We start from the raw sequence: 14,665 nt of genomic DNA, 5'->3' as shown, positions 1-14,665 counted from the left end.
TTCTGGACCCCATTAGCCAGGACCTTTCCAAACATCATTACTGCTGACATCCAGCCCTACATTCTACACACAAAAAGGCCATACGAGCAGGAGGAATGAGGGCCAGTTAGTCAGTAAGCCTGGAGTTGGGGGTCCCTTCATCCGTTAGTCCAGGGTTTGATACTGAAGATCAGAATCCAAAGGTTGATCAGAAGTCTGGAAGTTGAAGACTGATGGCCACAGCCTGGAGACCAGAGCTGGATGATTGTCTGTGTGCATGGGTGGATGGGAAGGAGGACACGGGCTTGTTTTGCTATTGTTGCTTTAATACTTGGTGTTTTCTATTTTGTTGTATTCTGTGTTGTTCCGCCAAGCATTCTGGGCATGCTATATTGGCTCCAGAATGTGTGGCAACACTTGCAGGCTGCCCCCAGCACATTCCTATGTTCAAAGTACTTATATGTCACCATATATAACCCTGAGATAAATTTTCTTGTGGGCATACTCAATATAACCATAATAGAATAACAACCATTATAGAATCAATGATAGGTCACACCAACTTGGGCATTCAACCAATATGCACAAGAAAACAAACTGCATAAATACAAAAAGAAATAACAATAACTGTGCTGCTCCAAAGAGTGCTATATGAGGTCATTCTTACCCTCGGCCATTAGGCTCAATAATGAGTCAACCTATAACTGGGGAAGTGATGACACTCTCCTGTTAGACTGTTTGAGGTAACTTATTTTTTATTCTTTCTTACTTCCAATATTTGTACATTTCTATATTTGTGCACTTGTAGTGCTACCGTGACACTGTAATTTCCTTTGGGATCAATAAAGTATCTATCTATCAATCTCTAGCTAATAAATAAATAAGCAATGGATATCGAGTTGGCGTGGCCAAGTGGTTAAGGCGTTGGTCTAGTGACTTGAAGGTCGCTAGTTCTAGCCTCAGCTAAGGAAGCGTGTTGTGTCCTTAAGCAAGGCACTTAACCACACAATGCTCTGCGACGGCAAGCTGTATCAGCCCTTGCCCTTCCCTTTGACAACATTAGTGGCATGGAGAGGGGAGACTTGCAGCATGGGCAACTGCTGGTCTTCCATACAACCCTGCCCTGGAAATCCATGGTCTCTCGAGACAAATGGATGCCTATTATAATAGATATCGAGAACAAGAGATGAAGAGTCCTTGAAAGTGAGTCTATAGGTTATGGGTACATTTTAGTAACAGGACAAGTGAAGTTGAGTGAAGTTCCCCATCAAGAGCCTGATGGTTGAGGGGTAATACAGTAACTGTTCTTGAACCTGGTGGTATGAGTCCTGAGGCCCCTGTACCTTCTTCCTGACGGCAGCAGTGCTTTGAAAACAGGAGTTATGCTTAAGCTGTAAAAAGGTGTTGGGGAGGCCAAATTTAGAGTCTTGTGTGCAGTTCTGATCTCCTACCTGCAGGAAAGATCTCAATAAGAGGGTGATGATAATAAATGCTGCAATGTAGTCAGTAAAGATCATCCTGTTTTATGCATCTTTGCTGTCCTGATGTTCCACGGCTGAGTGAAGAGCCAGTGAGATAGCATTTACTGTGAACCTGTTGTGCTGGTAGTCAATTTGGAGTGGATCCAATTTGCTTTATTAATGCCAACAACACATTTCACTACATCTTTCCATGTACATCTGATAAGTAAATCTGAAATTCAAATGGGCCTGCAAGTGACTGCTCCTACATGGGGCATATATACATGAGTTAATTTCTTGGAAGTTGAATGCAGGTGGGCATTGTACACCACTCTACTGATTGTTCAGTTGCTATAGTGTGCTTTGGAAACCCAGGGGTGATTTACAAAAAACAGATAATTGAATCAGAACACTGATAAAATTCCTTCACGTAGTGTGTGAAAGGACTTCTACACCCACATGGTTAAGACCCCCCGGTAACTGAAAATCAAATGCAGTTTGAAAGTCTGCTTTGCGGAGGATCATTTTCATTCTCCATTCTTCTCCCACTCTGAACTATCTGCTTGTCTGTCTCCTGGATTTCAGTTAGACCCAACATAAGTTTGTGAATAATCACTTCATCTTCTGTCTTGGAATGCTGCAGTTTTCAAGATACAATACGGAATCCAAAATATCAGGCAACTTGCTTTATTGGTTTGTTGAGGTCAGTGCAGTTCAGCAACAAGGTTATCTATCTGTAACTATCTCAGTTTTACTCTCTATACAGACACTTACAGAGGTGCAGGAGACTCTGCATTGTGGATTCAGCTTTCACTAACAACTCTAACCTGCATCTGAATGCTTTCCACACTGCTTTTCTCTCTCTGAGTTTACCTTCATTAACTGGAGGCCTCTGTATACAACAGCATCATCGAAGTAACTCTGACCTCCAACTGAAGTTTGTTGTCGTGGGCACACATGCCTAGGGTATAAATGCCAAAAAATTAGCAGCACAGCATATTAAAAACATGAAAAATATAAATTACAGACACTCAACTGAATATAAATTATGCATAACAGACAAAAATAACAGAATGATATTAATGCATGTTGAGGAAAATATTGTCTGAGGTAGAATTAGAGTTTTTCTAGGTTGGATCAAGAAGCTGAAGACCATTGTGAAAAAGGCCTTCCTTTTCTCTGAACTAAATCAAGAGATTGCGATCAACATCCTGTGGGTAGCGTTAAGAAAATGCAAGGGTAAAAAGGCCTTGATGTGAGTTACTGAATACATAGGCCTCCAAACAGTAGCCACAATGTGAGATACAAATTACTCCATGGTCTTCTGTCCTCTCCTATCAGATTCACTCTTCTCTAGCCCTGTATCTCTTTCACTAATCAACTTCCCAGCTCTTTACACCACTCCTCGCCCCTCGTGGTTTCTCTCTCCTCTCTCCCCATCCTCTAGCTCTGATTCCTCATCTTTTTTTTTCCAGTCGTGATGAAACGTCTTGGCTTGAAACGCCGACTATATTCTTTTCCATAGATTTTCCCTGTCTTGCTGAGTTCCTCCAGCACTTTGTGTGTGTTGGTTGGGAAATTCAGGTTGGTGCTGAATCTGAAGAGAGGGTGTGATATCAGGTATTGATGAGAATGATTTGGACCCAAACGCTGAGGTATCTGAAGCAAGGTTTGAGACACGGTATCAAATTGGATCTGAGCTCAAAGCAAATGACAGACGATATCACCAGTGGCTTATGACTGAACTTAGTTCAGGTGCTCCTGAAATGTTCAATCCTTGGTGCCGAAAAATGATTGCCAATTAGCAGGACAGTCCTGAATCTTTAAAGGAGCTGCACCAACTATCCATACTCTGGAGAATCAGATGTCTAAACCTCAGAAACTGAGGCAGGTGAGTATGTGTTGTAACAGGATCGCCTCCCCAGTGACTGACTCATGATGGCCCGGGCTGCTTGGACAGATGATGACTGTAGTCCTGGAGGAGAGCCAGAGCCAAGATGTCTCTTTCAAGCACCCAGCACCTCTCCTCCATTCCAAATCCTACCCAGTCCATGAGGTATTGCCCAACACTTTGAACAGCATGTGAGTCCAAAATTCTTCTCATGGTGAAAACCTGCGCCCCTTCAACAAACTTAGGTGCAGCGGGGCTGATGGGGTCTAACAGGCTGGTGTTCACAGGGCTTAACTTGGAAACATGGAAAGTGGTCTTGAGGGTCTTGGGAAGCAGCAAGCTGTAGGCCACCAGGTTTACGTTCCTGAGAATCTTGAAGAGTCCATTGTACTTGGGCGCCAGTTTCCTGGATTCCACTTACAAGAGGCAAATCCTGAGTTTGACAGTCAGGCCTGTTGCCTAAAACTGATCCCTGTTCTCTCTTGTGGTTAGCCTTTTCTTCAGCCTTCTGGGTAGAAGTTAACAAAATCACTCCAATCTCTCCGATCTTTAGCCACAGGAACCCCAATCTTTATCCTGTTCAGGAAAGAGTAGCAGAGAATACCTAAATTTGCATTTGAAAGTAGACATTTCATGTACTGAAAGTCCAAAAATGTTGTGGGCACTCATTCTGCCCAGTCGTTTGATCTTTCAGAGGCCAGGCATCTTAGGGTACATTCCATATTTTGGTTCAGCTGCTCCATCTGTCTATTGGACTGCGGGTGAAACCTAGAGGAAAGACTTGCCGTTCCCCCAATCAATTTGGAAAACACACTCCTGAAATATGATGCAAATTACAGACTATAATCTGATACATTTTCCACTGGCAAGCTGTGGATCCTGAAGACCTGCTACAGGACAACCTCAGCCGTCTCCAAGACATTGTGTGTTAGAGGTGATGAATTTGCAGGCCTTTAAAAAAACATCCATAATTACCATGATAATGGCCTTCCCCTTGGAAGGAGGAAGACCCGTGACAAAGTCCATGAAGATGTAAGCCAATGTTCTTTCCAGAATAGGCATAAGGTGAAGGAGCCCTTGAGGTTGAGTGCAGGGCTCCTTGTTTTGGGCACACACCTCGCATGCCAGCACGCATTGACGGATCTCCCTCACCATTTCAGGCCACCAATATCTTCTCAATGAACTCAGGTTCCTGTCCATCCCTGGGTGAGATGTTACTCTCAATGCATGTCCCGTTGAAGAACCTGAGAACGGTCTGAACTAGGAATGAACAGCTGACCTGGAGGACAGTTCTGGGGAATCTCCCCTTGCACCTGGACCTTCAGAACAAGTGTGTCGATCTCTCTATGAGTTGGCACTTTCACCTTGGCTTGAGCAAAATGGTGGTAGGCTGCTCCTTTTGTTCCTGTTCATCAAACTGATGGGACAGGTCATCTGGCTTCTGGTTTTTCAATCCTGGTTGGTAGGTCAGGATGAATTCAAAGTGGATAAAGAACAAGGCCCACCGGGCCTGCCTGGAATTCAGCCTCTTGGCTTCCTGAATATAAGCCAGGATCTAGTGGTCAGTCCAAATGTTGAAAGGGTTCTTGGTCTTCTCGCCAATGATGCAATTCGTCCAAAGCTAACTAAACTACAAGAAGCTCCCAATTCTTGACTTTTATTGTTCCTCTCTGCTGGGTATAACTGCCTAGAGAAGAATGCAAATGGTGTAGTTTACCATCTGAAGGTGGTTGTTGGGACAAGATGGAGCCCACTCCAATGTCTGAGGTGTCCACTTCCATGATGAAAGGAAGATCTGGGTTAGAAGAAACTAAGATGGGAGCTGTTATGAACCACTATTTAAGCTCTGCAAAAGCAGCCTCCACTCCAATCATCCAGATGAAAGGACACATGGATTTCTTAGTTAGTGCCGTCAGTGGAGCTGCCACCAAGCTGAAGTTCCTGATGAACTTCTGGTAAAAGTTAGCAAACTCCAGGAATTGCTGGACTTGTTTGATACTAGATGGTGGTGGCCAGTTTCTGGTTGCCTGGGTCTTGGTAGGGTCCATCTTGAGATTGCCACTGGAGATGATGAAACCCAAAAGTGAAACAGCTGTCACGCGAAACTCGGAATTCTCCAACTTGACATAAAGTCCATGGTCTAGAAGCCTCTTTAAAATGTCCCTGATGTGAGCGATGTGTTCCTCCATGGACTTTGAGAAGATTAGGAGATCATCCAGGCAGTCAAAGGCATACTTATGGAGTGTATATTGGAGTATGTCATTTAAAAAAGGCTTTGAATATAGTTACACTGTTTGCAAGGCTGAAGGGCATAAGCAGATATTTGTGCCCTGACGATGTAATAAATGCTGTCTTCTACTCATCACCTTTCCTAATATAGACCAGATTATATGCACCCCATGGGCCTTGTAACCCAATGGAAGAATGAGGTAACCACGGCTGACAAGGGAAGTCAAAGACAGCAGAAAAGCAAAAAAGAGTGCAAATAATACAGCAAAAAATTAGTGGGAAGTTAGAGGATTGGAAAGTTTAAAAATCAGCTGAAGGCAACTAATGAAATCATGAGGAGAGAAAAGATGAAATATGAAGCAAGCTAGCCAATAATATGAAAGAGGATATGAAAAGCATTTTCAGATATATAAGGAGTAAAAGAGAGATGAACGTGGATATTGGATTGTAGTAAAATTACGCTGGAGAGGTAGAAATGGGGGACAAAGAACTAGCAGACAAACTTAATAAGTATTTTGTGTGAGACTTCATTGTAAAAGACACTAGCAGTATCCCAGAAATTCAAGCATATCAGGGACAGAATTGAGTGCAGTTGCTATTACTAAGGAGAAGGTGCTTGGGAAGCTGAAAGGTCTGATGGTAGATAAGTCAATTGGACTAGGCAGACTGGAAAATTGCAAATGTGACTCACTCTTTACAAAGGGAGGGGGGCAGAAGAAAAGAAATTATCAGACAGTTAGCCTGACTTTGGTGTTTGGGAAGATGCTGGAGTCCATTTTTAAGGATGAGGTTTGGGGATAATTGGAGACACATGATAAAATAGGCACAAGTCAGCTTGGTTTCCTTCAGACGAAATGTTGACTGACAAATCTGTTGGAATTTTATGAAGGAATTACAGGCAGGGTAGACGAAGAAGAGTTAGTGGATGTCATTTACTTGGATTTCAGAAGGCCTTTGACAAGGTGTCGTTCATGAGGTTGCTTAACAAGATAAGAGCCTACAGTATACAGGCAAGATACTAGCATGGATAGAAGACTGGCTGACTGGCAGAAGGTAAAAAATGGGATTACAGGGGGCCTTTTCTGATTGGCTGCTAGTGCATAGTGTTGTTCCACCGAGGTCAGTGTTGAGACCGCCACTTCTTTTGACATTATTGGTCAATGATTTGGATGATGGAATTGATGGCTTTGTGGCCAAGTTGGAAAGAGACTTGTGAGTCCTCATGTGGGATTCCCTAAAGGTTAACTTGCAGGTTGAATATTTAATAGCTTAGATGGAGCGGTGTAGGGAGGCTGTTTCCTACAGCGGGTGAATCAAGATCAGAAGGCACAGCCTCAGAATAGAGGGATGCCCAGTTAGAAATACAATAGAATTTCTATAGCCAGAGGATAGTGAATTGTAGAATTCACAGACACCGAGTACATTTAAAGTGGAGGTTAATAAGTTCTTGTTAGGGTGTCAAAGGTTATGGGGAGAGTGAGATAGAGAGGGATCAAAGTTCAAAGTTCAATATGTTTACTATCAAAATACATATATATCATTATTTTATATAACCCTGAAATCTGTTTTCTTGTGGGCATACTCTGTAAATACAAGAAACATAATAGAATCAATGAAAGATCACACCCAACAGGGCGGACAAACAACCAACATGCAAAATACAACAAACTACGCAAATATATAAGAGAGAAAATAATAATAATAATAATAATAATAATAATAATAATAATAATAATAATAATAATAATAATAATAATAATAATAATAATAATAATAACAATAATAATGTCTTATGATTTTATGGCTTTATGGACACATCAACCCTGTGTTCTGGCGCATGGCTTCAAGGTTCTCAATGTACAAAACGAACATGAAAAGGAATTTTCCTTCACATTGAATCATTATGAATCAAGAATGAACTTCCTTAAAGGTATGTGAAAGCAGATTCAATATTTTCAATTGTAATTTTTATGTACTGCAGTTGTGAGATGCAATAGAATCTATATTCACTTTGCACTAAAATAAGTCTAAATCAGACTTCCTTCTGTAACCAGACAAAGAGAATAATATTTCTGAAACACTTCAAATAAAGAATTCAATTTTAATATTTTACAAATTGTAAAATTTGTAAGTGTAAGAAAAAAGTGTAAGAAAAATTATAGATGTAGTCATATTGGTCAATCATTTTCTGGTGACTCACAGGGAGTAAATTTTACCTGTCATCTCCTCACAGTGAGGTTTAGTGTATTAGAGCTACAGTCATGAATCATACCACAGCGAGAAAAGGTATTTCGTTCCAACTGTTTTTATCAAACAAAACAACATTAAAGCTAGTCCCATCTGCTCATACTTGGCCAAATCTTTCCTCTCTGTGTGCCTGTTCAAGTGCCGTTTAAATGTTAATATGCCTGTCTTGCCCAATTCCTCTGGCAGCTCATTCTAGATATGGATTACCCTCCGGGTTTATAAATTGCTTCTCAGGTTCCTTTTATGTTTCTCCATCTCATCCTAAACCTACATTCACTGGCAACTTCACTCGGTACCTCCTGTACATAATAAAGTGGCCAATGTTTGTACGTTCATGATCTTCTGCTGCTTTAAGGTTCAATGTGTTATGCGTTCAGAGATGCTCTTCTGCAAACCACTGTTGTAACGTGCAATTACTTAAGTTAATGTCACATTCTTATCAGTGTGAACCTGTCTGGCCATAAACCTCTGACCTCTCTCACTAACAAGATATTTTCACCCACAGAACTACTGCTGATTGTTTTTTCTTTTGTTTTTCACACCATCCTCTGTGAATTCTAGAGACTGAAAATCCCAGGAGATAAGCGGTTTCAAAGATGTGCAAACCACCCCGTCTGGCACCAACAGTCATTCCATGGTCAAAGTCACTGAGATCACATTTCTTCCCCAATATGATGCTTGGTCTAAACAACAACTGAACCTCTTGACCATGTCTGCTTGATTTTATGATTGGCTGATGAAATATTTGCATTAATAACCAAGTACAAGTGTACCTAATACAGCAGCCACTGAGCGTAAGTCCTATAGTTCCTGATTCCCAATCTGTGGGAAAAACACTGTGTACAATCACACTGTTGATGGCCCTCTTTATTAGACGAGCCAGTGAGTAAGCTTAACCCCAGCAGTGTGAGTCAATCCCCAGTGGAAAATGTTTAAACTTAGTCAGAACTGAAAATTGGCATGAGACTATATCCAAATGAGTTGGGTAGTCTATAAAGAGAGAAAGCGGGTGACTATTTGTAGATAATATGCATCATAGTTTGTTGGCTTAAGCCTAAGGTCATCTCTTTGCTATGTGTTTTAGTTTAAAATGACTGTTCCACGGGGTTTTGTGACATAGTAGAACTAAATCATAACAACTGATGTCACAAGGATAGATAGATAAATAGATAGATAGATACTTTATTCATCCCCATGGGGAAATTCAACTTTTTTTCCAATGTCCCATACACTTGTTGTAGCAAAACTAATTACATACAATACTTAACTCAGTAAAAAATATGATATGCATCTAAATCACTATCTCAAAAAGCATTAATAATAGCTTTTAAAAAGTTCTTAAGTCCTGGCGGTAGAATTGTAAAGCCTAATGGCATTGGGGAGTATTGACCTCTTCATCCTGTCTGAGGAGCATTGCATCGATAGTAACCTGTCGCTGAAACTGCTTCTCTGTCTCTGGATGGTGCTATGTAGAGGATGTTCAGAGTTATCCATAATTGACCGTAGCCTACTCAGCGCCCTTCGCTCAGCTACCGATGTTAAACCCTCCAGTACTTTGCCCACGACAGAGCCCGCCTTCCTTACCAGCTTATTAAGACGTGAGGCATCCCTCTTCTTAATGCTTCCTCCCCAACACGCCACCACAAGGATGTTCTCTCCGTTCTATTGCACCAATAAAGGAGCACTTAATCATGAACAAGTCACAGCATGGGAAGCTACCTCACTCTCTGTCTCCTTTATCCTGGTTTTGCCTTCTTTATCAAGTAAAAGAAATTTTGAAAAACAGAAAATAACCACCAAAATATTTATTTTTCTTAAACAACAAACACAAAATATACGAGGTACTCAACAGATCAGGTGCTATCTATGGAGTGGAATAAAACTCCATAGATAGCACTGACATTTCGGGCCGAGACCCTTCATCAGGATTGGAAAGGAAGGGGGAAGAAGTCAAAATAAGAAGATGGGGGGGGAGTGAAATGACTACAAGTGGCGGGTGTTAGGCGAGTCCAGATGAGGGGGAAGGTGGATGGGTGAGTGAGGGGGGATGGAATAGGATGCTGGGAGGTGATAGGTGGAACAGGTAAAGGGCTGAAGGAGAACAAATCTGATAGGAGAACAGACCATAGGGTAAGAAGCAGGGGCACCAGAAGGATGTGATGGTCAGGTGAGAAGAAGAATTGGGAGTCAGAATGGGGATTGGAACAAGAGAGAAGGGGAAGAGGAACCACAAAGTATTTTTTGCAGTGTCTGGAGTTGTATCCTGTTTTTGGAAATGATGCAATGTTATGCAGACTTCTTTTGCTTATGTTTATTTCATATTGGAAAGTCAAGTGAATATTAATAAGGTAAGGATCTATCAAAGGACAGTATTTAACAAGGAAAAAGATATGGAGGAACATATGGAGTGTATAAATACGTTAGGGCACATAGAGGTCAAAGAGGTGGAAGTGTTGGGCCTCCTAGTGAGTATTATGGTGAATAAGTTCCCTGATGGGATTTACCCCAGGTTATTGAAGGAGGCAAGAGATGAGATTACTGGGCCCTTGACCAGTAACTTCATGTCCTCTCTAGCCACAGGTAAGGTCTTGGAGGACTAGCGAGTGACTAATGTTGTACCTCTATTTAATAATGGAAAAAGGGAAAATCCTGGGAACTATAAATCGGTAAAGGCTGATATATACTTGTGCGTCACATCTACGCCGTAGGTACCACGTACCCTATGCCATAGGGTGACGTGCACCTCCACAAAAAAGTAACCCATTCATCGCAGTGACACAGACTGCAACAACTGTGATTGGTCCACTTGGTGGCATCGCATTTCCTCCTACGCATTTCCGGTTGCTTCTTCTCCGCCATGTCTGTACACCGATGTGAAATAGATGAACCAAATTGTCAAATCTACCTGCCGACATGCAAAAATGTTTGAAATGCATTTCCTTGTCTATGTCTCTCACGAAGAAACTCAACACAGTGGCATAGAAACCCCCCCAACAACTAGCGCTTTGGCGCACATCAACATATGCTTGCTACGGCATAGAGCCTACGTGAAAGTGAAAATCCCATAGCCCATACGCACAAGTATAAATCAGCCTTAAGTCTGACATCAGTTGTATGGAAACTGCTGGAGAAAATTCTAAGGGATAGGATACATGAGCATATATATGACAATGGAAACCTATGGTCTAATTAGGGAGAACCAGAATGGTTTTGTGTGTGGCAGGTCGTGGCTTACCAACCTGATTAAGTTTTTGACAAGGTGACAAGAGAGATTGATGAGGATAGGGCAATGGATGTTGTCTACGTGGATTTTAGTAAGGTGTTTGACAAGATCCTTAACAGTGTTGCTGAATAAAGACATCTTGGGATCCAGGTTCAAAGCTCCTTAAAAGTGCCTACATAGGTCAATAGGGTGGGTAACAAGGCTTATGGAATGCTTGTTTTTATTAGTTGAGGCATTGCTTTCAAAAGTCAAGTGGTTATGTTGCAAGTTTATAAAACTCTGGTTAGGCCACATCTGGAGTATTGCGTACAGTTCTGGTTGCCCCACTATAGGAAGGATGTTGAGGCTTTGGAGAGGATTCAGAAGAGGTTTACAAGGATGCTGCCTGGTTTACAGGGCACGTTCTATCATGAGAAGCTGGATAAACATATGTTGTTCTCCCTGGAGTGGCAGAGACCGAGAGGAGATCTGATGGAGGTTTATAAGATCTTGAAAGGCATAGATAGAGTAGATAAGGAGTATCTTTTTTCCCAGGGTAGAAATATCTAATCCCAGAGGGTAAGCATTGAAGGTGAGAGCGGGTAGGTTCAAAGAGGATGTGAGAGGTAAGTTGCACTCAGAGAGTGGTGGGTGCCTGGAATGATAGAAAATTTCCTATCCTTGTAAATATTTTTGTTTTGTGTGGGATGGATTTCCACGGGTATATCAGAAGATTCTCAGTGCCTTTCCACTCCGCTCTCATTTCCAAAAATGATGCCTGCTTGGGAATGATCTGATCTGATCTGAGAAGCATTATAAAAGAGATGGAGGTTCGGATTGGTTGGCTTGCTGATTTGGAAGATATTTATCTTCAGTGTGAGGAGGAGTTTGAGAGCACAGCGGTGTTTGTAGCTGCTGCTTATAAGCTCTCTCACATGCCGGAATGGAACCAGCAATCAAAGAAGATCAAGTTATTCAGCTGGATAGTGCTATTTTCAGTAAGAAATACACACAGTGGCACTTTATTTGGTACATCATGTTCCTAATAAAGTGATCATTGATTGTATGTACATGGTCTTCTGTTGCTGTAGCCCATCCACTTCAAGGCTCAATGTTTTGTGCATTTAGAAATGGCCTTCTGTTAGAATGTGTGGTCATTTGAGTGATTTGTCACTTTCGTATCAGCTTGAATTGATCTAGCTATTCTCCTCTGAGCTCTTTCATTAACAAAGTGTTTTTTTTTGTTTTCACTCTATTCTTTGTAAACTCTAGAGTCTAAGGAGATCAGCAGTTTCTGAGTTACTCCAATCACCCTGTCTGGCACCAACAATCATTCCACGGTCACATATTTTCTCTATTCTAATGCTTTTGTCTGAACAAAAACTGAAACTCATGACCATGTCAGCATGCTTTTATGCATGGAGTTGCTGCCACATGATTGGCTGTTGAGATTGTACTGCTCTCCTTGTGTGAGAAATAGGAAGTACACAAATCTGCAGTAAGCCAAACTCCACTCAGCTGAACACAGGAGTCAGGATATAGCATCCAAAATCCTGGTGCTTTATTGAGCAGTGCTTGCACATAGAATTGAATAAGAGGGAAACTGAGAGAAAAAGAGAAAAATATTATAAGTGCTTAATGCAGCGAATTTATGATGAGGACATCACACATTCCTAAGAAACTAGGAAGCTAGGCTTACGTGTAAAATATCCAAGGTTTTAAAGTTTGTAAGAAGATTAATAACATGTAGCCATTCCTTAAATTACCAAGGCTGGTCAAACACTATACTGATAATCAGGAATAAACCTATACATAATATTAACACCAAATATTGGTCAGACAGTGTTGTCCTTAATGAAGGAAAACAACACTTGCAGGTGATGATTTCAATTGCAGAAATGAAAGAAAGATGGCACAGGATTGCTCTGACTGAAAAACTTGACTGAAAACAAAAATAGCTGCCTTCCTGTTCTCCAACGCAATTTCAAAATACAAGTCAGCAGGGTTATCAGTTAACAGGTAACAGCTGAATATAGATATCTGCATTATTAAGCAAGTGTACAGGTAGACCTAATGAAGTGGCCACAGAGTGTATCATGCCACACTATCGAAGGCTTTCAGCATTGCCTGTGCGACTGCAGATTTATCAGAATCAGAATCAAGTTTATTATCACTGGCGTGTGCTGTGAAATGTGTTAACTTAGCAGCAGCAGTTCAAAGCAATACATGATAATATACAAAGAAGTAAAATAAGTAAGTAAATCAATTGCAGTCTATATATATATATGTATATTAAATAGTTAGAGTAAATATAGTGCAAAACAGAAATAATATAAAATAAAGTGAAGTAGTGTTCATGATTTCAATGTCCATTTAGGAATTAAATGACAGAGGGGAAGAAGCTGTTCTTGAATCGCTGATTGTGTGCCTTCTGGCTTCTGTACCTCCTGCTTGATGGTAACAGTGAAAAGAGAGCATTTCCAAGACAATGAGGGTCCTTAATGCCCGCCTTTCTGAGCCACCACTCCTTGAAGATGCCTTAGATACTACGGAGGCTAGTACCCATGATGCAGCTGACTAATTTTACAACTTTCTGTAGCTTATTTCAGTCCTGTGCAGTATCCTAGGTTATCTCAAAATCATTATCACATTCCTGTTATTGTACTATCTGAAGGATTAACCTCTATTTCCCATAAGAAGACTATTTTTTCAGTACTTATTCTTCAAAAAGTAAGCCATCAGCAGGTTCTGCCGCTGGAGTTCCATGTGTGCAAGCCTCTCGAGTAATGGTACGAGAGTTGGTGAAGACAAAAGGTTGAAGCCTGGTGTTTAGGGCCCCAGGCATCGGAGAATTCAGTATTCGAGGCCTAGAGTTTGTGCCATCCTCTAGAGATCTTATTTGACAAGTCCTAGATCTATTTCGAAGATCGAACCCTGATGGTTGATCAGAATGCTGAAGGTCTGAATGCAGGATCTGCGAGTCTGTGTGCTCAGTGGGGAAGCTGAAGGCTCGGTGTCTGTGAGACCACGAGTCCGCTGCAGGCTAGAGTCTGCCTTGGGATTGGAGCACTGTGCATGAGTGGCTGGGAAAGAGGAATGGGACTTTTTTTTTGCTGTTGTTATGTTGTTGTTGCTGTTATTATTTGTGGTCTTCTGTGGACACGGGTTGGGAGGGGGGTTGTGGCATACTATGTTAGTGCCAGAAGATGTGGTGATACTTGCAGGCTGCCCCAGCACATCCTTAGATTGTGTACTTGTTAATGCAAATGCAAAGGAGTTTAGAGAAATAGAGGGCTATGCGATAGGGAAATTCTAGGCAGTCTGTAGAGTAGGTTACATGGTGGCACAACATTGTGGGCTGAAGGGCCTGTAATGTGCTGTAGATTTCTATGTTCTATGTTCAAACAATACATTCCACTGCGCTTCCGTGTATATGTAATAAATAGATTGGAATCTGAGTCCGAATTCAATTTTCCCAGCTTGCTCTCAGTTAAGTTAGCAATAAAGACACAAGGTCAAATCTCTGATTATTAAAGTCTCCTATAGGTGACTTTTCTGAGCAATGTAAAACACCCAAAACAAGCATTTGTTTCTTTTTCTCTGACAGAGGCAAAATAGAGATGCTAGATATTGAAATATTCAGTTTATTTCATATAT

The sequence above is a fragment of the Hemitrygon akajei genome, chromosome 11, assembly GCF_048418815.1.
Source record: "Hemitrygon akajei chromosome 11, sHemAka1.3, whole genome shotgun sequence".
In the NCBI taxonomy this organism is placed as follows: domain Eukaryota; kingdom Metazoa; phylum Chordata; class Chondrichthyes; order Myliobatiformes; family Dasyatidae; genus Hemitrygon; species Hemitrygon akajei.
The sequence above is the reverse complement of the archived record's forward strand: the minus strand, read 5'-3'. Positions refer to the sequence as shown.